The 24,352-nt window shown below is 37.8% G+C and overlaps 1 protein-coding gene across 3 annotated transcripts in view; it reads right to left on the bottom strand.

Annotated features, from left to right (window-relative positions):
* Positions 1–24,352, bottom strand: part of Pde11a (phosphodiesterase 11A) — a 514,960-nt gene that overhangs the window by 358,469 nt on the left and 132,139 nt on the right. The gene's annotated exons all lie outside the window — the stretch shown is intronic.

Below are 24,352 nucleotides of genomic sequence, written 5' to 3' on the forward strand. Positions count from 1 at the left end.
CTGCATAAACTTTCAATCAAGTTTTTTAATCTCCTCGAGAGTCTGTTTGCATCTGTTTTATGGATTCCATTTGTTTCCTATGTTGGGATTCCATCATATTCCTCAGATCCTCTATTTTTTTTATCTGTGTCCTCTCTAGTTTTATTAATCATGTCTTGTACTATGGGCACAATCTCTGCTTTTATCTGAGAAATTATTTCTCATTTCATTTTTTCCAGATCCTGTTTTGTTGTCAGTTCAGGGAGTCCAGGTTGTTGAGTATCAGATTGTTCCATCTCATTGCCCTTTGTGGTTGCTTTAGGTGATGTGGAATTCTGGTTTTCAGACTTGTTTATGTGTCTTCTCATTTCAACGTGGGGCAGTTTGGGGGTGTGTTTTGCCAGCACCTGGGTGGCTCACTTTCTCAGCGCTGGAGGTGGTTCTGGTCCTCTTTGCTGGGGGTGGTGATATGGCAGCCTGGGAGGCCCAGGTTTTCATGAATTTTTTCAAATTTAATTTTATAATAGAACATTAGACACATTTATTGTTTACTTTTTAAAAGCCAAGTTAATACTTAAAGATACTTCCAAATAAACTCAGGAATACTACTCCTAGGGCTTGAAAATGCCCAGGATCCCCCAAAGTAAAACCACATGAGAGAATTTTTAAAAGGAAACTTGAGACTTGCCATGCTCATACATAATTATCTAAAAGAGAAAATCTACCAGGCCAAGAAGGAGAAAAACCCTGCATTCCAACAAATCTTATAACACAGTATCATAACTCTTTCATGTGTACAACATAGGTATTTAGGGAACATTGGTCAGCCCCAAGCAAATCTGCTGAACATTATCTTGAGTACTCAGCATCCTGCATTTTGATATCATTCTAGCCCTTCCTCAGACGTGCCCCCTTTAAAGGGGTCCATGTCCCAGTGCTGCCTCCTGGCTAGCTGGCCTTTCCGGTCATGAGCTGCTATAGAATCACAGTCAGTGAGAAATATGATAACCACTCCACACAGCAAATCCTTTGGGAATGACAATCCTGGGACTCTCTTGCCTGGAGGCAGATATGTCATCCAGAAGGCTTTTCAGAACCTTCCTGATCACCTTTTGAGGAGTCTGGCCAAAGGGAAATAACATGTTTCATCTTCTAAGAAGCAGGAAGGGCCCAGATTTCTCAGTCTAATTCGATGCCCTGTACAGTCTCCCCTTCCAGCCTGCGCTTGCTGCCTCCCCTTCCCTCCTGCCCTACTCACACCCTCCACTGTAAACTCTCCTTTCCCCTCATCTAATGGGAATTCTGGCTCCAGGTTCTTTTACCCCTGTGAGAATCTCACCAGAGACATCCTCCCTGATCTCTGCTCAGACTCAGCTCCTTTCTCCTCAGAGCCTTCCCTGAGCCCCAGCCCACGGGGCTGTTTGCTTCCTCTGGCTGGACCGCAGGAATGCCTTGGTGCCAATCACAGTAGGACAGTCCGCTCATCTGTCTCTCAAATCTCAGTATTAGCAAACTACACCCTTCACTACTTTTTCTGCATCTTCACATGCTGCTATATTTTTGCTTTTAATATTTTCTTAAAATTTATTTTTGCATTTTTAAAAATATACTTCACTTTATAGGGAGTTTTAGATCATAGCCATAATAGAAAGGCAGTAACATTCTCTATAAATTGATGTAAAGGTATATACAATAAAATATATCCATGGACATAAAAAAGTTTATCTGTGTCAGCTACCTAAAATTATCTCACATACCACAATTTGGGAAATACTATTTTATGTTGTTGTCTTGCATTGCAATTTAGGTCTTATGCAACATTTTATGTGTGTATATCTATTTATCCTAATATATTACAAGTTCTGAAAGGAGACTATATATCATACTTTACATACCCAGTGCTTTTAGTTCAGTGCCTGGCACATGGTAGACATTAAATCAATATTCATTCAGTGAATAAATGTCCACAAATATATCAATATCTTCAGTCAGAGTTTACTGATCTACAGTCAGTAAAATAAAGATATTTAATCCTTCATTTAAATTTAATAAAGCCATTGACTATGTATTGAATTTATAGATATAAACATATATAAATGTTGGATATAAAATAATTGTAAATAAAGGAAAACTACATTGATGTTAATATTAACTGAATGCTAACCACATGAGATTCTGGACTTTAAAATTTTAAAGTGATAGCTCTAGATTTTATGGGAGTAATAAAAAGGAACACATCCAATGGCTAATGTGACTTTTACAAAGCCTAATAGATTAAAATCCAAGTATACAAAGATAAATTAGGGTCAAATAAGTTACACTGAAAATAAATTTATAATAGAAGCCATGTCAACAGCAAATTCTAACACCATTTTAAATACAGCTGCATTTCTATTTTAGGGGCATACTTATCAGATAAATTAAGGAGTTCCTTATCATAAAAATAAACAGAATTATGAAGGGGTAGATAAAGCTAAGAGAAAAAAATTCCACAAGTTTTAAGGCTTGACTTGAAACTTTAGTTACTATCCAGGGCCAGGGGTTTAGCTCAGTGGTTCCACCGTCTGCCTCGCACGCTCAAGGTTCCAAGTTCAACCCCTGGTACCAAAAATGAATAAATAAATAAATAAATAAATAAATGTTTAGTTACCATGGAAAGGCTTTTTAAAAAATTCTCAACCACTACTTCCTGAAGATCAAAATTTTAATTTTGAAAAGAAAATGTTGCATATAAGAATTTTAAAGACAAAATAAACAAGGAAACTATTTGAGATGGTGAGAATTGTCCTGATTCCCTATGGCTAGGTAGAAAAAAACAAATAAAATTTAACAGTCAATCTGCTTTTAATATCCATGTTCTTTATTCAAAGATAGGAAAAATAGAAAACTAAATCTAATGCTTGCAAATGAACAAATATCTCCCACTAAGTTTACAAAGTTTCATGCTTTATTTGGATTCTAGAAGAATCATCAACCAGAAACAATCACCAAGAAACATGCAAGAACATGTGCTAGTATAACCTTGCATTCTGAGTTATCTACAAATATTCATTACTGTACCATGACCTACACTCCTTCACAGAGAATCATGAGAATCAGAGCAGGGACAGATTTTTTCAATCCACCTGCTCTATTTTTGAATACCAAAAATGACTCTCCTCCCCAAAAGGACTAATTTTTCTAACTTAAAGAAATGAATTCAAGACCAGTAAAGAGGTCAGTTCTGTGTCTGTCCGCAGCCACAGTTCAGCTATCTAAACACAAGCCTTCTCTCCTGGTCACCTACAAGAGGAGAGAGTAAGACTAGAGAAATACTCAGCTCATAGTCGCACTCTTCTCTGTTTCTCTCTCAAAATTTACTTTTAGAAACATGATACCTGAAAATATCTCTTGTCCTACAACACTTTCAAGGCCATATCTATCAAGCTACTGTTACTTAGGGATGGGGCAGGGCAGCTGGAGCCTGGAGCCATTCTGTAAACCAGGCAGAGATGTTCCCAATGGCCTCCACCATCCAAGCCCAGCCCTGCAGATGAGGTTGGGTGCTGAAGTCTGTGTTCTCCCGTGGGCTGTGCTGTGCTGAACAGTCATTGTGAGGGCAGCCTGTGGAGGAGGGCCTGCATCTAGTCTTTTTTTCTCTGGTACCTAGCACAATGCCTGGGATACAGAAGATCCCCAAGTAAGGTTTTTTGAATGAATGAATGAATGAACTTGTTCCCTCCCAGTACCTGCCCACTGTAAGGTCAAAACATCTAAGAAAAACTCTGACATAGTAAGCACTCAATAAACCTCAGTCTCTACATCATGGCCCCAACCTACTCTTTCCCCAGGCCAGGTCCTTCCACTCTACCCAGCACCCTTTCTCTATGCTTGCCAAACAAAACTAGGCACTTTCACTGGTTTACTACATGTACAAGGTGCTGGGCATTGTGCTAAGCCATTTACCTGCATTATATCACTAATTCCAACAAAATCATGCAAGGTAGGTATTGTTACTATTGCCCCACTAGAAATAAGGGGCTAGTATATTTTTTTCTTTTTGGTACCTGGACTGAACTCAGGACCTTGTGCTTTCGAGGCAGGTGCGCGCACCACTGAGCTAAGTCCCCAGGTGCAAGCAGTAGTATTTTTGTCTTTTTTATTCACTTTTACTTCTCAGTTATCTAGCACAAAACTTGGTACATTGTAGTTACTCAATGAATATTGTGGAATAATTGAATGACTATTTTTTAGGTAACAAAACTGACTCTCAGAAAGACACAATCATTTGTCCAAGGTCACAATAATAGTGATTCAAGGAACAATCTGATCCCAGTGACCATGCTTTCAACTTTCTCAGCCTCTCCAAAATGGGAGAGTGGTAATTGTCAAAGTGTTCGTTTTGATTCAGCTCATAGACTCAGAACCACAGACTAAAAAGAGTGATTATGCTTACTCTGACTCTTAACTAGAAGGTATTGTTTATCTCACAGATATATGAATGCAAAGAATCACATACTTATTAAGGTAAATATTTACTTTTATGTCAACTCCAATGAATTTTTTTGGTGGTTTGCAGAAGTAATAAAATTATTTGTTCAGGCAAACCCAGTTAAAAAGATAAATAGTTCCTTTTTTTAGTAGATTTCTCTTAATTTCTATTTAGTCTATATCACAGAAATTATCTTAAGAAATTATTTCTTCTATAGCAAATTTCAAAACACTTAGAATTTTGGTGCTCTCCTAACCAATAATGACTGGATGAGAAGGAAAAATGGAACTACTGAACTTAGGCATAGGACTGTTTGAAAAAAAACTCATCAGGTGAAAGTACTTTACTCATACATAAGAACCACCTTAGCAGTTGTTAAAGACTCCAGTGTTCACATCAGAGCTAAAATTCACATTATAATTTGTGACACAGATTTTAAGCATCCACCATATTTTATGTGTTATATTATGTAGCTTTGCAACTATGAAGCAAAGAACAGGAATGTACAACACTGAAGCCTGAGGATCCTAGATAGGGAAAAGTTCATGTAAAGTCATAAGTAACTTTAAAACATTCATTATTATCAATAATAAGATATTAGTGAAAAAAAGTGATTTGAAACTAATAACATCAATACTGTTCTTATAAATAACCATATTCCTCAATGGGTAACAATTCATGACTGTGAATAGTAAAGAATGCTGATTATATTTATGTGACTGCTTATTTGACTACTTTGTGGCTTCTGGGGAACAAATGGATAATAAAAATACATATAGTGATATAGACTAGTATTCTTAGTTTTTCATTTCCAAGTAAATGTTTTTTCATTTGTACCTTGCTAATTACTTGGAAGTATAAAGTTGCAAAAGATTCAATCTATGCTTTTATATATATGCTCAGCAAAAAGCTAATAATTATATTTCAATAACTTAAAAAATTATTGAATGGCATGTTTTTCATGATCTTAAAAGAATATTTTTAAATTAATTTTATTGGTACATTTTACATATACAATATAATGACATTATTCATTGGAGATTTGTAACTTTACATAATCTATCTGGGTCCTTTTATTTATTTATTTATTTTTGGTACTGGGGATAGAACTCAGGACCTTGTGCTTATGAGGCAGGCGGCCGAACCACTAAGCTAAATCCTTGGCTCTTGGTTCTTATTTTTTCCCCCATTCCCCTATCCTCCCTTCAACCCCTCCACCCCTCCCTATTTACAAGTACTTTGTTTCCACTTCTCATTTTCTCATATTAATTCCATTCCCTTCTTTCCTTTCCCCAATTCCTCCCACTTCTCCTTCTGCTTTGCACCTTTTCTCCCTATTCCACATTATCTATTATACATTTTGATCCTTATTTACAATTTCAATTTCTCTCAAATTTACAGACCCAATCCAAAAATGGGCATCTGAAATGAACAGACATTTCTCAGACAAAGAAGTAGAAATAGCAAATAAATATATGAAAAAATGTTCAACATCACTGGTCATTCAAGAGATGCAAATGAAAACGATGCTGAGATTCTACCTCACCCCAGAAAGAAGGGCTGCTACCATGAAATCAACTAATAAGAAATGCTGGCGGGGGTGTCTGGAGGAAGGAATCCTTCTCCACTGTTGGTGGGAGTAGAGACTGGTGTAACCACTGTGGAAATCAGTATGGAGATACCTCAAAGAACTAGGATTAGAGGCCCCATTTGACCCAGCTATTCCCCTGCTGAGTATCTTCCCAAAAGAATGAAAAGAATCATACCACAGTGATATATGTGCACCCATGTTCATAGTGGCACTGTTTGTGGAAACAGCTCAATTGCCCATCAACTGGAGACTGGATAAAGAAAATGTGAGTTTAAAAAATAAAATAAAATGGAGTTCTAGTCACCCATAAAGAATGAGAAATTAGAAACATTTATAGCTAAGAGGATGCACATGGAGGCGATATGCTTAAGTGAAAGAAATAGGACACACATGTGTAAATACCAAATACTTTCTCTGGTGTGAGAAACTGAAAGTGCAGAATGGTATTATAGGAGCTCTTTAATGAATATTAACATCTCCAGCTGAATTCTGGGCTGAAGGAATTGAATGAATAAATGGCAAGGATTCCAGTGTGACTCAAGTGTGAAGTATATGGTCAGTGTATCTAGAGGCTCAAGAAGTAGTGAGATTTGATCCTGAAACCATTCCAGTGCCATGCTAAAGAGTTTGGGCTTTATGCTGGAAACAGGGAGAGCTGTCAAAGATTTGATCTGAGTGACACAGTCACATTAGTTATGTAAAAATATAACTCTGGCAATGGTGGTCCAGAGGGTGAGCACAAAAATAAAATATTTGGAAACAAACGTTTGAAGGTTAAAGATTCAAGAATCATCTCTAGGTAAAATAAATTAAAAAAAATTTTTTTTGTATTGGGGATCGATCTCAGGATCTTGTGCTTTCGAGTCAGGTGCAGTGCCACTGAGCTAAATCCCCAGCCCCAAAATTGATAGAATTTGACACATAACTAGTTAGATATGGACCTGAGGTTAAAGAGAGGAGCAGTACGATGCCAAAGCCCCTAGTTAACTAGTCGAAGTGGTGATGTCATTGACACAGAAAGCTCAAGAGGATGACTAAAGTCAGGGCACTAGTGCAGGAGGAAATGAGTCTGATTTAAGATAAGCAGCATTTGAGAAGCAAGCAGAAAACCAGGTAGAAACAACCTGTGGGACTTTGGATTTTCAGAAGTGAAATGAGCCTAGTGACCTAGATTTACAACAGTGAGAGTTGGAATCACATGCAGTATAAGATTTCAAGGAAGAGTGGGTGGAATGAAAGAGAAAGCAAAACACAGTAATTTTGAGTTGGGTGTGGTGGTGCATGTCTGTAATTCCATCACTACTGGAGGCTGAGGCAAGAAGAGGCCAAGTATGAGCCCAGCCTAGGCAACTTTGAGAAACACTGCCTCAAATAAGTAAAAAGAGGCTGTGGAAATATAGCTCAGTATGGGTTTTAATCTCCATCACAAGAAAGAAGAAAGGGGGCACAGAGCTTGCGGTGGGAGACAGGAGGAGGAGGAGGAGGTTGAGGAACAGGAAGAGGAAAAGGGAGAAGAATAGGGCTGGGGATTTAGCTCAGTGGTTCCCCCGCCGCCCTGCCTCGCAAGTGCAAGGACTGGAGTTCGATCCCCGATACCAAAAAAAAAAAAAAAAGAAAAGAAAAGGAAGAAGAATAAGAAGAGGAAGAAGAAGGAGAAAAAGAGTAGCTTCTGAGGCACCACCTCTTGGGGACCAGGCAAAGAAGTAAAGCAGGAAGGTAGGACGGGGGAGCCGGTGGCAGGAGCTGACCCAGAGTCCCACAGCATAGTCTTGGCTGCCACAGCAGGAGTTTCAAGAAGGAGGCAGGATCAGCACTTCCCAGTGCTTCAGAGAGATTAAAAGTATGATGAGACTGATAGTTGAGGATCATTATATATTGAAACAAATGTTTTTACTGTTGTTAATGGAAATGGTCATCTGGGAAATGTCCACTCACATTTCAGTAATAAAGCTGTCACAGTGATGGAAGGCACTGGATATTTCAGGGCTGAGAAGTTCAGCAGCAAGAAACCCCACCTCTTAGCAGGTATTCTGCGCTCCCACAAACATTGCTGTAGACAAACAGCCATTTTCAAGGCCCTTGGTGACTCACAAGACTGCAGCTGTGTGTTCTCAATCCGAGGTGGCCATGCTTCTAGGATACCCGCATAGTTAGCAACCATCTACAGTATATTCCCCTTACTTTTCCTTTCACAAATTGTTTTCTTTCCACCCTAGCAGAGTGTCTATAAAGGAGGAAGGAGAAGTCCGTAATTCCCCAAATGCGGGCACAGTGGCTTGCCCAGAGCCCCACAGCTAGTTACTGGTTGTATGAGTCAGGCTAAAAGAGGTGAAAGTGACTAGCAGTGATCCTGCTCCTATGGATCCTTTCAATTTTAGGTTATTCACAAAACCATGAGCTTCCTCCTGCCACCTTGACTAAACTAAACTAAATATTCAACTGAAATAACTGACCACAGTACAACTCTGTCCTGAGTTGAAGTATGCCAGGTAGCGACGTCCTCTATTGATTGGTTTTCAGCAACCCAGCACACATTTACATCCATAACTAAAATACTTATTCCTCTTAAGTTAAATGCACTCTGATTTGTTTTGCCCTGTTTTATTTCATTTACAAAAAATACTGTTCAAGACTCAATTGACTTCATTTCCCAAATAATCACAACTTCCATGTATAAAAACACTACCTGAGAGCCATCACTGCTCAAACTGTCTTCCCAACATGATCTAGTCCAGGCTTTCCCCACCTCTGCAGTCAGAACTAGTCCAATAGATGAGCCTTTCCTCTTCCCACGGTTGCAGATTCAAAGCTTTCCCCTTCCTTAAGCACCTACTCACTTCTGCTCTCCTTGCATTCAGTTGATAACTGGCCCCTCAGTCATAGAGAAAGGGTAACTGGCAAGAGCAACTGCCTCTCAATTTACCTGTTGACCTGCTGGCCCCAGTGGCTTAGCTTCTGTCCCAGAGATATCTCTCCTTTTGTCCAGGGCCAACTGCTGTCAAGGAACAGAGCCCTATGGCCACCTGTCTTCTTCATCGCTTTGTTTTCTCAGCTCTTCCCTCTACTGGGACTTGTACTCCTTCACTCACCTCTCTTCTGTTGTGATATATTCTTCCACTCAATATTTCTTTTCACTTCTCTCTGCTTCATTAGAAGTGTTTTGAACCTTATGTGCCCACTCTACCCATTTCTTCACTCTCACTTACTTCATCTCCCTTTCATCCTATTTTACTGAAAGCTCGCACTGGGGTAGAATATTGCATGCTTGCAGAATCACAAGGTGCATTTTGACCCATTTCTTTTTGATGTTGGGGTAATGATTAGCACTCTTTTGAGTCTTTCTGGCCTCCTCACTGATGTCTTCCTGTCTCAGAGCATTCCTTCTCAGGCTTCTCTTTTCTGCACACCATTCATTGCCAAAGTTCTTTACAGAATCCTCTTCTAGTCTTGATAAAAAGCATTTTTTTTTGTTTGTTATTGGGGATCGAACTTGGGACCTTGCACTTTCAAGGCACACAGCAGAACCACTGAGCTAAATCCCCGGCCCCTAACATACATTTTTTAAATGGTCTTTTCAACTTTTATGGCCTTATCTACCACTTTTACTTTGAGAGTCCTAAATCTCCTATTTGTATTTGCATCAGCTATTATAGAAATTTGGTTTGAGGGCTTTAGTTTTTACTTCCGTGCAAGAGACTGCAACACTGATTATGCCCCAAAGTAGGCTGTAAAGAGTGAAGTCCACAATTGGCTTTTTTATAGGAGTCTTGGCAAAGCCTATGTGCTGAGGTCAGAGTAACTCACACCCAAATTCTGTTCCACAACTAAAACCTTCTTACTAGAAGGACAATGTTCTAATTACAACCATATATTTTGTCTATTCTGTTCCCAATTTGAGAATGCTTTGTCTTGTCCTTTATGAACCTTGCTTACATTAATTTCCATAGAGATCACATGACTGCCCCGTGCCCCGCCCACAGCGACCAGTTTAGCCGCGCGGGCATCTGCAGCCCCAACCCCCCCCCCCCCCCCCCCGTCCTCATGGCTACACTGCTACCTGGTTCCACACTACAGAGGCACAGGGGGTCATAAAGGCCATGGTCCTGAGCTCTAGAAGATAGAGCAGAAATGAAAAACAGAAAGAGGGCCTCTCTCAGTCTCCTCGATGAAAACTGAAGCCCACTGGAAAAATGAAGAGAATCTCTGCAATAAAGGCACACCAGAACACCATACTTGGTAAGTTGGAGGGATCATCACCTCCCATCAGAACCTGGACTATCTTCAGGGGAAGGGCAGCTGGAACCTGTAGTAGAAACTTTCAGAGTTCAACCCTGCAGGAAGATAGGGAGCTCAACTTGGGACTTGCAGCCAGAAATCTGCCTGAATCTCATGGGTCTGCTACTGGCTTGGTGAGACTAATTGACTTATATCTGCACACTGCTGCCCACATTGTCCGTTGTGACAGCAGAGGTACACCCTGAAGGAGGTCCTTCATTTTTATTTTTTATATGTTATTTGCAAAATTTTTTTCTCTTTTTAATTTTATTTTTTCTACTCTTTTCAAATATTTATATTCCACTTCTTTTTTTCTTTTCTCTTTGTCTTCCCTCTCTCTCTCTGTCTCTCATTCTTTCACTGTCCCACACTGATCTTCATCTCCCTTTTTCTTCCTGTTCTGGACCTAATTCAGATTTCTTCTTTATTTTTCTTTTCTTTTCTTTTTCCTTTTCTCAATTGTCATTAGTTTTACAGGAAAGTAAATACAGAGAAATTTGGGAAAAATTCCTTTTACAATAGCATCAAAAAATGAAATATCTAGGAATCAACCTAACAAAGGAAGCAAAAGACCTCTACTCTGAAAACTACAGCACTCGGCAAAAAGAGATTGAAGAGGATGTAAGAAAATGGAAAGACATCCCTTGTTCCTGGGTAGGAAGAACCAATATAGTGAAAATGGAAATACTTCTAAAACTGCTATATAGATTTAATGCAGTGCCGACTGAAATCCCAACAATATATTTCACAGAGAGAAAACAATCCAAAAATTCATTTGGAACAAGAAGAGACCTAGAATCACAAAAACAAATCTAGGCAAAAGAGATATGGCAGGGGGTATCACAACCCCCAACTTGAAACTATACAACAGAGCCACTGTGATAAAAACAGCATGGTACTGGCAAAGAAACAGACCCCAGGATCAGTGGAATAGATTAGAAGATGCAGAAACAACTCCAGACATACTCAGCCACCTCATCTTTGACAAAGGAAAATGATAGTTTATTTAATAAATGGTGTTGGGAAAACTGGATTTCAACATGCCAAAGATTAACATTAGACCCATAGCTATCACCGTGCAGTAAACTAAGATCGAAGTGATTAAAGATCTAAATATTAAAACAGAAACACTAAACTTGCTGAAAGATTAGCTAGGTAGAACTCTTGAAGACATTGGCATAGGAAAAGACTTTATGAACAAAACCTCCATAGCACAGGAACTAGCACATTTGACCCAGCTATTCCTCTACTGGGTATCTTCCCAAAAGAATTAGAAGAATCATACCACAGTGATATATGTGCACCCATGTGTACGGCATCACAGTTTGTAATAGCTAAGGCTTGGAAACATCCCAAATGCCCATCAACTGGAAACTGGATAAAGAAAATGTGTTTTTTAAAAATAAAATGGAGTACTACTCAGCCATAAACAATGGGAAACTAGAGACATTTATAGCTAAATGGATACATATTGAGGACATACTCTTAAGTGAAATAAATAGGACACACTTGTAAATACTGAAAAGTTTGATAGTGTGAGAAACTCAAAGTGTAGATAAAGCTTAAAATGATTAAAATGAATAATTGATAATTTGAAATAGGAAGAAAAAGTCCAAAATGGTAGGGAAAATGGAAGGGGAAGGGGAAAGGAAAGAAGGGAAAGGAAAAATTGTGAGAAAAGGAAAAAAGGGAAACAAAGTCTTTGTAAATAGGAAAGGGTGGAGGGGTTGAAGGGAGCACAGGGAATGTGGAAAAAATAAGAACTAAGATACATCATGTACAGGTATAAGCACCCAATGATAAATGTAAATGTATTGTATACCTAAAATGTACCAATAAAAGAATTTAATAAAAAAAAGAATAAACAAAATTGACAAACCCTTAGCCAACCTTAGCAGGAAAAGAAAAGGCCCAAATCCATGCAATAAGGAATGAAAAGGGTGACATTACCACAGACCCAGCAGAAATCCAGAGAATCATCAATACCTACTTCCAGAACCTATATGCCAACAAGATGGAAAGCACAGAAGAAATGGACAGATTCCTAGACATGTATGAATTACCAAAGTTGAATGAAGAAGACCTAAAAATTCTAAACAACCCAATATCAATAAACAAAATTGAAAATGTAATTAAAAACTTACCAACCAAGAAAAGCCCGGGTCCTGATGGCTTCACTGCTGAATTCTATAAGACATTTATAAAGGAACTACTGCCACTACTGTTTAAACCCTTCAATGAAATTGAAAGGGAAGCAATACTTCCCAAATCATTCCCGGAAGCAAACATCACCTTGATACCCAAAGCAGAGAAAGACTCAAGTGAAAAAGAGAACTATAGGCCAATCTCACTAATGAACATAGATGCAAAAATCCTTAATAAGATACTGGCAAATAGAATGCAGAAGATCATCAAGAAGATCATACACCCCGACCAAGTGGGATTCATCCCAGGGATGCAGGGATGGTTCAACATACACAAATCAATCAATGTAATACACTATATCAATAGAGCCAGGGACAAAAACCATATGATCATCTCAATAGATGCAGGGAAAGCATTTGACAAAATCCAACATGCATTTATGATAAAAACCCTACAAAAAATCGGAATAGACATTCTCCCCCTCAATCTGATAAAAGCCATCTATGAAAAACCAACAGCCAATATCATATTAAATCATCAAAAATTGAAATCCTTCACACTAAAATCAGGAACAAGACAAGGATGTCCACTATCGCCACTCCTGTTCAATATAGTTTTGGAAACATTAGCCACAGCAATTAGACAAGAAAAAGAAATAAAAGGAATAAAGATAGGAAATGAAGAAGTCAAATTGTCATTATTTGCAGATGACATGATACTCTATATAGAAGACCCCAAGAACTCCACCAAAAGTCTTCTAGACTTAAGAACCAAATTCAGTCAAGTAGCTGGTTACAAGATCAACACTCAAAAATCAATAGCTTTCCTCTACATGAACAACAGAGTCACTGAGACAGAAATAGGGCAAATAATTCCTTTCACAATAGCATCCAAAAAACTGAAATACCTAGGAATCAACCTAACAAAAGAAATCAAAGACCTCTTCTCTGAAAATTATAGCACTTTGAAAAAAGCTATTGAAGGGGATATCAGAAAATGGAAAGACATCCTTTGCTCCTGGGTAGGAAGGATCAACATAGTGAAAATAGCTACACTTCCAAAATTGCTATATAGATTCAACGCAATCCCAATTGAAATCCCAGCAGCATACTTCATAGACCTTGAGAAAACAATCCAAAAATTCATTTGGAAGAAGAAGAGACATAGCAAAAGCAATTCTAGGTAACAGAGACATGGCAGGAGGTATCACAATCCCCAACTTGCAACTATATTACAAAGCTACTGTGATAAAAACAGCATGATACTGGCAAAGAAATAGACCTGAAGACCAGTGGAACAGATTAGAAGATGCAGAAACAACTCCAGACACACTAAGCCACCTCATCTTTGACAAAGGAGCCAAACATCCTCTCTGGAGGAAAGATACCCTCTTTAATAAATGGTGCTGGAAAAATTTGGTTTCAACTTACCAAAGACTAACACTAGACCTATATCTCTCACCATGCACTAATCTAAAATCAAAATGGATTAAAGATCTAAATATTAAATTAGAAACACTGGACCGGCTGGAACAGAGGTTAGGTAGACATTGGGGTAGGAAAAGACTTTATGAACAAAACCTCGGGGCCCGTGAACTAGCACAAACAATCAACAAATGGGATCTCTTTTTACTAAAAAGCTTCTGCACAGCAAGAGAAACCACCAGCAGTGTGAAGAGACAACCCACAATGTAGGAAAAATTTTCAGCAGCAGTCCCTCAGAAAAAGATCTACTATCTCTAATCTATAAAGAACTTAAAAAAATCAGACCTCCCAAATTTAAAGACCCAAACCAAAAATGGGCATCTGAAATGAACAGAAATTTCTCACACAAAGAAGTAGACATGGCAAATAAACATACGAAAAAATTTACAATATCACTAGCCATTCGAGAGATGCAAATGAAAACAACACTGAGATTCCACTTCACTCCAGAAAGAATGGCTGCTATCATGAAATCAACCAACAACAAATGCTGGTGGGCTGTGGGGAAAGAGGAACACTGCTCCACTGCTGGTGGAAGTGTAGATTGGTGCAAGTACTGTGGAAATCAGTATGGAGATACCTCAAAGAACTAGGACTGGAAGTCCCATTTGACCCAGCTATTCCTCTACTAGGTATCTTCCCCAAAGAATTAAAAGAATCATACCACAGTGATATATGTGCACCCATGTTCATAGCAGCACAGTTTGTAATAGCTAAAACTTGGAAACAGCCCAAATGCCCATCAACTGGAGACTGGATCAAGAAAATGTGTTTTTTTTTTATAAAATGGGTACTATTCAGCCATCAAAAATGAGAAATTAGAGACATTTATTGCTAAATTGATGCACATTGAGACGATACTCTTAAGTGAAATAAACGGGACACACGTGTAAATACCGAATAGTTTCTCTAGTGTGAGAAACTGAAAGTGTAAATAAGGACTAAAAGGTACAATAGATAATGTGAAATAGGAAGAAAAGGGTCAAAGGGGAGGGGGAAGTGGGAGGAGTAGGGGAAAGGAAAGAGGGGAATGGAATTAATATGAGAGAACAGAAAAATGGAAACAAAGTCTTCGTAAATAGGGAGGGATGGAGGGGTTGAAGGGAGGGTAGAGGAAGGGGGAAAAATAAGAACCAAGAGAGTATGTAAAGGTGCATATCTCCAATGATGAATGTCATTATGTTGTACACCTAAAATGTACCAATAAAAGGATATACAAAAAAACCCCTGGGATCTCATCTTATTAAAAAGCTTCTGCAGTGCAAGAGAAACCACGGACAGAGCTGAGACATCCTACAATGTGAGAAAAATTTTTAGCAGCTGTACCTCAGACAAAGGACTACTATCAGAGTATATAAAGAATTCAAACAAATCAGACCCCCCAAATTTAAAGACCCAATTCAAAAATGGGCAGGTGAAATGAACTGACATTTCGCAGACAAAGAAGTAAAAGCAGCAAATAAACATATGAAAAAATGTTCCACATCACTGGTCATTGGAGAGATGCAGATGAGAACAATGCTGAGATTCCACCTCACCCCAGAAAGAATGGCTGCTATCAAGAAATCAACCAATAACAAATGCTGATGGGGTTGGCGGGAGAAAGGAACCCTTCTCCATTGTTGGTGGGAGTGCAGACTGGTGCAACCACTGTGGAAATCAGTATAGAGATACCTCAAACAACTAGGACTAGAGGTCCCATTTGATCTAGCTATTCCCCTGCTGGGTATGTTCCCTAAAGAATTAAAAGAATCATACCACAGTGATATATGAGAACCCATATTTATAGTGGCACAGTTTGTAATAGCTAAAGCTTGGAAACAGCCCAAGTGCCCATCAACTGGAAACTGGATAAAGAAAATGTGGTTTTTTTTAATAAAATGGAGTACTACTCAGCCATAAAGAATGAGAAACTAGAGACATTTATAGCTAAATGGATGCATATTGAGGACATACTCTTAAGTGAAATAAATAGGACACACATGTAAATACTGAATAGTTGTCTAGTGTGAGAAACTGAAAGTGTAAATAAAGCTTAAAATGATTAAAATGAATAATTGATAATTTGAAATATGAAGAAAAGGTCCAAAAGGGTAAGGGAAGTGGGAGGGGAAGGGGATAGGTAAGAAGGGAAAGGAAAAATTATGAGAAAAGGAAAAAATGGAAATAAAGTCTTTGTAAATAGGGAAGGGGTGGGGAAAGTGAAGAGAGGACAGGGAATGTGGAAAAAATAAGAACTAAGATACATCATGTACAGGTACAAGATAAATGTAAATGTATTGTACACCTAAAATGTAACAATAAAAGAATTTAAGCAAAAAAAAAAAGAAGAAATCACATGACTGCACAACCTCACATGTAGTTCTGGCCTTGCATATAGCTTGCCTTTACCCCAGTTGATTACCAATAAAAATCAGTGGCCTGGACTGGCCACCACCTTTGTCAGTTGCACAGCATTGGTCATCCTGCATTCTGCTTTCTGTCTCTCTTAGTTCTGTCCTTTAGCTTTTTTTTTGCCTCAGGCCTGTGTCGTATACTGGGCAGCATAGTGCAGCCCATTGCAGAGGTTTCTGGTAATGTTGTAGGGATTCCATTGCAAGTATCACTTTCACCTTAGTTAGGAAAAAGCAAAAAATTGATGTATCTTAGTTACCTTCTTTAGAGAATCTCACTAGTGTCCAGATGGTTCTATTTCCAGTTCTCATTACGCTCAGCAGTCCACAATCTAAAGTCACTACTTCATAGTCACATCACACTGACTCATAATTTCTTCTTTTCCCACCTGCTTAGAGGTTCTTATTTTTTAGAATTTCTTCTCTGAAATGACCAGGTGTTACCCACCACCTCAAAAATAAGTTGACTGGTATCATTGTCTTTTTTTTACCCTTGTAGTAATAGGAAGAGAAACACAGTGGTGACCTTAAACAACAGGAGTTTAAAAGCGTTATCACTCAGGTGTGAGCAGACATTTCCCAGATGACCATTTCCATCAAACAACAGTGTAAACACTGGCCTCAGTCATAATAATCCCCACGTATGGAGCAGCCTCCATCATCCTTTTAATCTCTGAAGCACTGGGCAGTGCTGACCCTGCCTCCTTCCTGAAGCCCCTGCATGACTGCCGTGTCCATGGGTCACAGTCAAAAACCCTGGAAAACCTGTGAAACCTACTGGATTCAGGTAGAACACTGAGGGGAAAGGTGACACCCTAAACCCAAATGAATAGCACATGAGGAGAAAGACAAACAATCAAAATACATCCTTAGGTTCCTAATTCTGTTTCTGATTAGCTAATAGAAATTAATTTGATGGCTTTGGCTTTTATATCCTATGACTAATGTCAGATCAGCTCTGTTTTGTCTACCTAATGATCTGATTGGAATTTCCTTTTCTTTTCATTTTCTTTTTTAACATATTAAACCTCTCCAACATTTTCTCCAATTACATTGCTTTAAAAATACACAAAGTAATTACACATATGTTAAAACATGAAGGCTGAAGTGGCCCATGACTCATACTTTAAATCAAAGTAATTACACAGAGCATGATAACTACATATAGGTATTGGTAAACACACTGCTGCTTGATAATTGGGTTCCACCTGAAGTTCATTTTTTCAAAATTGTATTCTTACATGTTTGCAGTGCATGATTACATTCATTATGGGGAGCTGGTACATATACACAATACATCTTAATTCTTTTTACATTCCCTTTCCTTCCCTTTCTTCCATCCTTCCTCCATCTCTAGGTCCTTTTCCTTTTGCAAAAGTATATATCCCTATTTTCTATTATCTATCTTTTATTTTGCTCTTTTTTATATTTTGGGTTTCTCATAAAACAGAAACCATGCAATGTTTAAGCATGTGTGTCATGTATTTTAGTTACCATTATGGCCTCAAAGTGCATCCATTTTTCTACCAATGACTCAAGTTTTTCCTTCTTTATGATAGAAAAGTACTCCATTGTGTATAAATGCCAGACTTCCATTATCCATTCATCTGTTGATGGTTATATATGCTACTGCCAATATTTAGGTATTATGAATTGTGCTGCTATGGACATGAGATGCATTTATTACTGCAATATGGTGTCTTTAACTCTTTCAAGAAGATACCTAGAATGCGAATAGCTGGGTCAAATGGAAATTCTAGTTTAAGTTTTTTGAGGAATCTTCACACTGATTTCCTCATGGTTATACTAGTCTACGTTCCTACCAACAATGTAGAAAGGTTCCTTTGTCCCCACAGCCTCACCAGCAATTATTATTTGATTTTTTGATAGAATCTCAATGTTGTTTTAATTTATATTTCTCTAATAGCCAGAGTGTTTAACATTTTTTCATGTATTTACTGATGATTTGTACTTCTTCTGAGAAGTGTCTATTCATTTCAGCTGCTCATTTTTTAATTGAGTCTTTTATTTTTGGGGATCTAGTTTTTTGAGTAATTTATATGTTCTAGATATCAGTCCTCTATTTGAGGAATGGCTAGCAATTTTTTCCCCCATTTTGTATGTTGTCTCCTCACTCTGTTAGTTGTTTGAAATTTCTTTTTTTAAATTGCATAAATTTATGGCACTGTTTTAAGTTAAAATTACTTCTTTTTTTAGTATAGTTGCATTTATTTTTAATATTTTGGTTCAAGGTGGGCTGATTCTTAGTATGCAGGCAGTTGGATGTCCTCTTTTTCTTTTCTATATAGGGATCCAATTGATTCAGCACATATTTTTTAAATGCAATGCTTTCTTTGGTGTCCTATAGTACTATCTCCAAAGGAAATCAAGTGTGCATACCTGTTAAGCTTATTTGTTGGCTTTTTGGATTAGAAAACTGTAAAGTAGAAATAAGTATTAATAAGATGAAGCCACTTATTCTGATATTTAGAGAAACAACCCATTCTCAAAATGAGAGGGTTATTCTCACTGATCAAATTTTAAGTTTCAAGTTTTAGCCCAGTTTTCAGTATCTCCAGTATCTACATAGTTCAGTGCAGATTTATTTAGTTTTTTGACAAAGGCATCTGTTGGATTTTTTAAAAAGAATTTCTGGTGAAGCAGAAAATTGACTTCATGTAGACTTGCCACTCTATTACACATATTAAACTACACTGATTTGGGTGATGGAAAAAGGCAGAAAGAAATGGAGAGGTGTAGGAGAAGAGGCCAATAAGGTTATATATTTCAAATTACAAAGAGTCAAAGAACATTATCAACCTTTTATGGACAGAGAAATGGAGAATGCCACTCATGTCTTTGAAAGTGAAAGGTGGGGCTGCCAGTGAACGTCAAATTAATTCTTCTACAGATGGAAGTGACTGGTTCTAATGAGATAGGATGATGGCATGAATGCGGCTATGACCCTGAGTAATCCAGTTAAGTAGAACCAGATTTCTACACACACACACATACACACACACACACACACACACACACACACACACACAAACACACGGACCACAGAGCAGAATCTAGCATTAAATAGACTTTAGCTTACATCTTAGCTCCTTCATTGACAACTTATGTGACCTTGGGCAGATCACTTAACCTCAGTAAGTTTTCACCCTCATCAGTTCATACCTCGAGAAGATAAGAATAGACTTTCCAAGGTTGGTGTGAAGTAAGGCAGTGCTCATGAAGTGCTCATTTTAGGGAATGGCAGCAAGTACAAGCTCAATATTTATTGTATTATTTTTCTAGGTCTGCTCTACAGAGTACCACAAACCACGTGGCTCAGGTGGACTGAAATGTATTATCTCACAGTTCCGGAGGGTGGAGTCTGAAATCAGTGTCAGAAGGGCCATGCTCCCTCCGCAGCCTGTAGGGCCAGCATCCTGCCTTGCCTCTCCAGCTTCTGGTAGCCCCAGACATTTCTTGGCTCGTGGCACCATGTCTCCAATCTTTACATAGCATCCCCTATACTGCTTCACATAGTCTTTCCTCTGCGCTTGTCTGTCTCTGCATCCAAATTCACCCTTTATAAAGGACACCAGTCACACTGGAGTAAGGCCTGACCTAATGACCTCATTTTTGACTTGATTATCTCTTTATAGAACCTAGGTCCAAATAAGGTCACATTTTGAGGTACTGGTAGTTAGGGTCTCAACTAATTCCTTTTCAGGGTATAGTTAGAATACAACTCAATGCATACCAATCTTGTTTACTAAATTATCTTTGTGGAGACATTTTGCAAGAGATAGGTTAATATCGTATATAAAGTATTTTAAAACTGTGGTATCTCCACTAGTGATTCCTTTTGTTTCTTATTCACTTTAAGAGAAAGTACTCAGTCTTTTCCACGTAAGGACCTAGGTATGAACTTAAGTGTTTCCTTTCTGCTCTTAGATGAATCTAGAATAGCTGGATATTGACTTCTCTGTCATCCTGTAGTTTCTTGGTCTTGAGACAAGGAAAGTAGGCCTTTGCAACTAGGCCTGTAAAAGTGTACATCACAGAAAAGAACATATACTCTTACTCGGGACTGTCAATGGCATAATAATCTCAACTGTACTCATCACGAATGGAAGAAAATGGCTCTTCAATGAAACTTAAATGAGTATGTTACACACTTATCATCAAAATGAATTGTTTTCAGGTGTTTTCTTTGTTTTTCCTCCTTAAATGTCTTTAATTAGTAATACAGGATCTTATTCTTCATATTGCCCAGTTTTCTCTTCTGTGACCTTGATTTTAACCCCACTTTTATATTGCAAGATAATACTCAGACACTACCCATTCATTTCTGCTTCTTCCTATGCTTTATAAAAATGACGTATATTAAGGCCCAAGTCAGAACATACTATGATAGTCTGATCTCGCAACACTGCAATCATAGGTACCCCTAAAACAGGCTTCAAATTAGTTAACATAAGAAATAAAAATAGGACTGGATACAGAATGCAGGCTAGCGGGGCACAGAGCACTTTTATTTATTTATTTATTCTTCAGTGATATATTGATCCATATTCATTCAAATGCACTTAATGACCTCCTGTGAGAGAAATCTGTGGCAAGAAGAATCATATACTAATGTGCTCAGAGAAAGAAAAATTAAGAAGAAAAGAGGGATGGGTTAAGTATTTTATAATTCAACAAGATGAAATTTCAAGCACCTAATTTCTTACCATCTAGAAGTGCTGAAAAAATGTAACTTCTTGATAGCCAAAAGAAAACCTTAAGTGCAGTGCTACTTCTTTTTATACTATAGGACTGATCCTAAAAAATGTAGTTTTAAAGCAAGCCTTTGTAAAACACATATTTTCCCTTTGGCAACATTAAATAATTCAGAGATAATTTGTTCCATTTCTCATTTTTAACTATAGTTTGTCTTTACCTCAATTTTCTAACAAATAATTTCTGACACAATTAATTTGAACACAAATAATTACAAATACTAAGGATATACTTTTTGTTTTTAGTTTGTTTGTTTTTGTTTTTTGAGACAGGATCTTGGTGTGTAGTTTAGTCTGGCCTTGAGCTCACTATGCAGTCCAGGATGGCCTCAAACTTACAGCGATCTTCCTATCTCAGCCTCTCCAGTGCTGAGATTACAGGCATGAGCCACCTCACCCACCCTGTTTACACTTTTTACGCTTCAGATTTGACCTCATTGGGCCCCGCAGTCCCTGCTGTATGAGCAGCAGTAATGCATCAAGTCCACAGGGTGGCACCATAAACAATGAGCTACTGGTACTTACGTTAATCAGCATCTCTTTTATCTAATCCACTCCAAGTGGTTTTATAGAAAACTAGAAACATTTTAGACTATCACAAAGAATAGAGATGAGGAAAGATTACATAATGGAAGAAAGCAGCTATAATGATATCAAAATCACACTCCCATCTATTTTCCAAACGTAAGAATGCACATTAAGGATTTTTATTTATTGTGATGAATCAATTTCTTGAAAAATGAACCATGCATTCATAAGTGTTTTGTTATTTGCTGGGTTAAAAGAAACTTTTTCATATGTTATAGATTCCTTAATCTTTTTTTGTTTTGAAATACACGGTACTTATGAATTTATAGTTGAACTCCAAGACAGAAAACAAAAAATTATTCATTCACGAGGTATAGCCATAACATAAACATGTTTAGTCATCAAATCTGTGCACTCTTATTGCTTCAGTTAACTAAGCAAGGCAACTGACATTGACAGTTTAGAAAAGTGACCTAGATCAAGAATTCTGAGGCTGATGAGGTGCTCTTATCAGAAGTGCATGACAAAATCAACTCCCAAAGTAGCACCAATTAATAAAACAAATTAGCAATATATATTCTCTTTAATGCACTGGTGCTCATATTTCCTTCTATGAAATTTTCATCTACTTAGAAGCAATTATAAATATCAAAATAGTCATCTCTTTCTGTGCAATTGTTGGAGGACTTGAGAATAGAAATGGTTTATAAAAATTTTGAAATATGACAATTATTGAAAAGGACCTATCTAATTTGAGAGTGTATGAATACTGTTCTGATTTTAGTTTAATGCTAAGTGGAAGAGCTAAAAATGATACATGGCAAAATGCATGAAATTGCTTGCCCTTCTAAATGGACTGTAACAACAGGACAAATGAAAAGTTAGAAAGTTCATATGTCAAAAATTTAAGATTTATCATTTCTTCCTATTGCTGAAAGTAGGTATGAATGGCATACACACACATACCAGTGCTTTCTCTGAGCATTTTCAAATCACAGGGTTTTGTTCTTTATGCCTTTGTTCTTGATTCTTATTAAGCTGCACTGACATACATAGTTCAGGCCACAATTAAATTGAAAGCTACTTGGGTTCAGTAATATATTTTCTTATTTTTAAGTCCTAATAATAAGATTAATAATAAGTCATAATAATAAGATTAATATAATAAAGGTTAACATTTGTTAAGTTCTTATGAGATGTCAAGCATTGTATTAAATACATATCATTTCACATAAACTTCGCCCCCCCCCAAACCCATGAGAGTAACACTAGTGTTCTCTCTTCTAATAAAGAGGAATCAAAGTTATAAATTAATTTGTCAAGATTACATAGCTCCTGAGTAGTGGAGCCCAGTTTTGAATCCAAGAATACTTTATGCCAAAGCCACTGACTTGCTTTGTGGAAAGGAGGTAGAAGCATGGTAGTGAACATGCATCTTGCCCAGGGTCTACCGGGCTCCAAATCTGACTTGCTTTACATTTCTGAGTTTCTGAGCAAATTATTTAAGCATTCTGTGTCTGAATATAGCTGTTATTATAGCACCCAGCAGCTCATAAAGTAGAAATTAAAAAACTATTACTAAGAACCTTCCAGTTTCAGCTACTCCAATCTGCACAAATAAATCCTTTTGAGAAATATATTCCAGCTTTTCTAATAGTCTACCAAATTAACTGACATCTGATACAACTGAATTAAGGTGCATATTTGATTTTCAGTAATGGTCTTCAATTGCTTCTGATAAGGTTATGCTGTGCTTCGACTATTAGCATTTTGGGGATGGTAGTTAAATTGCTGCCATTTTCTTTGATAAGTTTACTAAAATACCTACTTGTCAAATGGAGCTATAAACTGAAATTAATAGTGCAAATGAACAGTAAAGATTTTTTGAGAAAACGATCATTTAGAGCATGGAAATTTTAAATTACCATACCTATTAAAGGATTACCATGATTTGCCTCCAGCTTCATTTTATTTAATCTGCGTCAGTTCTTGTTGCTTTTGTTGCTTCTGCTACCATGAACTGTTGCCCCTTTGCCACCCTGCCTTGGAGCCAACTGATTATGGACTGAAACCTCTACAAACTGTAAGCCAACTAAACCTTTTCCCCTTCAACTTTGGGTGTTGGATATTTTGTCTCAGCAACATGGGAAAAGTAACTAACACAGAAATTTGGTACAGAGAAGTGGGGTTGTTGCTGTGACATTACCTGACCATGTGGCTCAAGAGCCTTTGGAAATGGCTGGTGGGAAGGGGAAGAGTTAGGAAAAATTCAGAGATGTCAGCTACACAAGTAGCATTAGAATGCCCTAGGCTGTTCTGTATGGGAGATTCTGGTCAGAGCTCAGAAGACCAGAAACCCGGTAAAGACCTGGCTCAGAAGGTTTCTGCTGAGAAGGACTGCATTGGCTGCTGGACTCCAGATGATGTGTGTTATGGCTTGGCAGAATATTTGTCTGCATTTTGTGCCCAGAGACTGCCTGAGACTGAGACTAGGGGTGGTGGACTAATTAATCTTGCAGAAGAAATTTCAAGTCAGTTGAATATTGAGGTGGTGGCATGGTGACTACTGGGGGCTTTTAGCCAGATCTAAGTGGAGAATCAAGAGCAAAGAGCTCAGCAGAATGATTTTAAAATGTTTTAAGTTTGGCTGGAAACGAAGTTCCAGTAAAGTTGTGGACTGCAAAGATAGAGCAGAGATCTTGATTGCTGAG

This window comes from Heterocephalus glaber, unplaced genomic scaffold, assembly GCF_053883595.1.
Source record: "Heterocephalus glaber isolate CG9 unplaced genomic scaffold, H.glaber_assembly_v1.0 deba00000347, whole genome shotgun sequence".
NCBI classification, from domain to species: Eukaryota; Metazoa; Chordata; class Mammalia; order Rodentia; family Bathyergidae; genus Heterocephalus; species Heterocephalus glaber.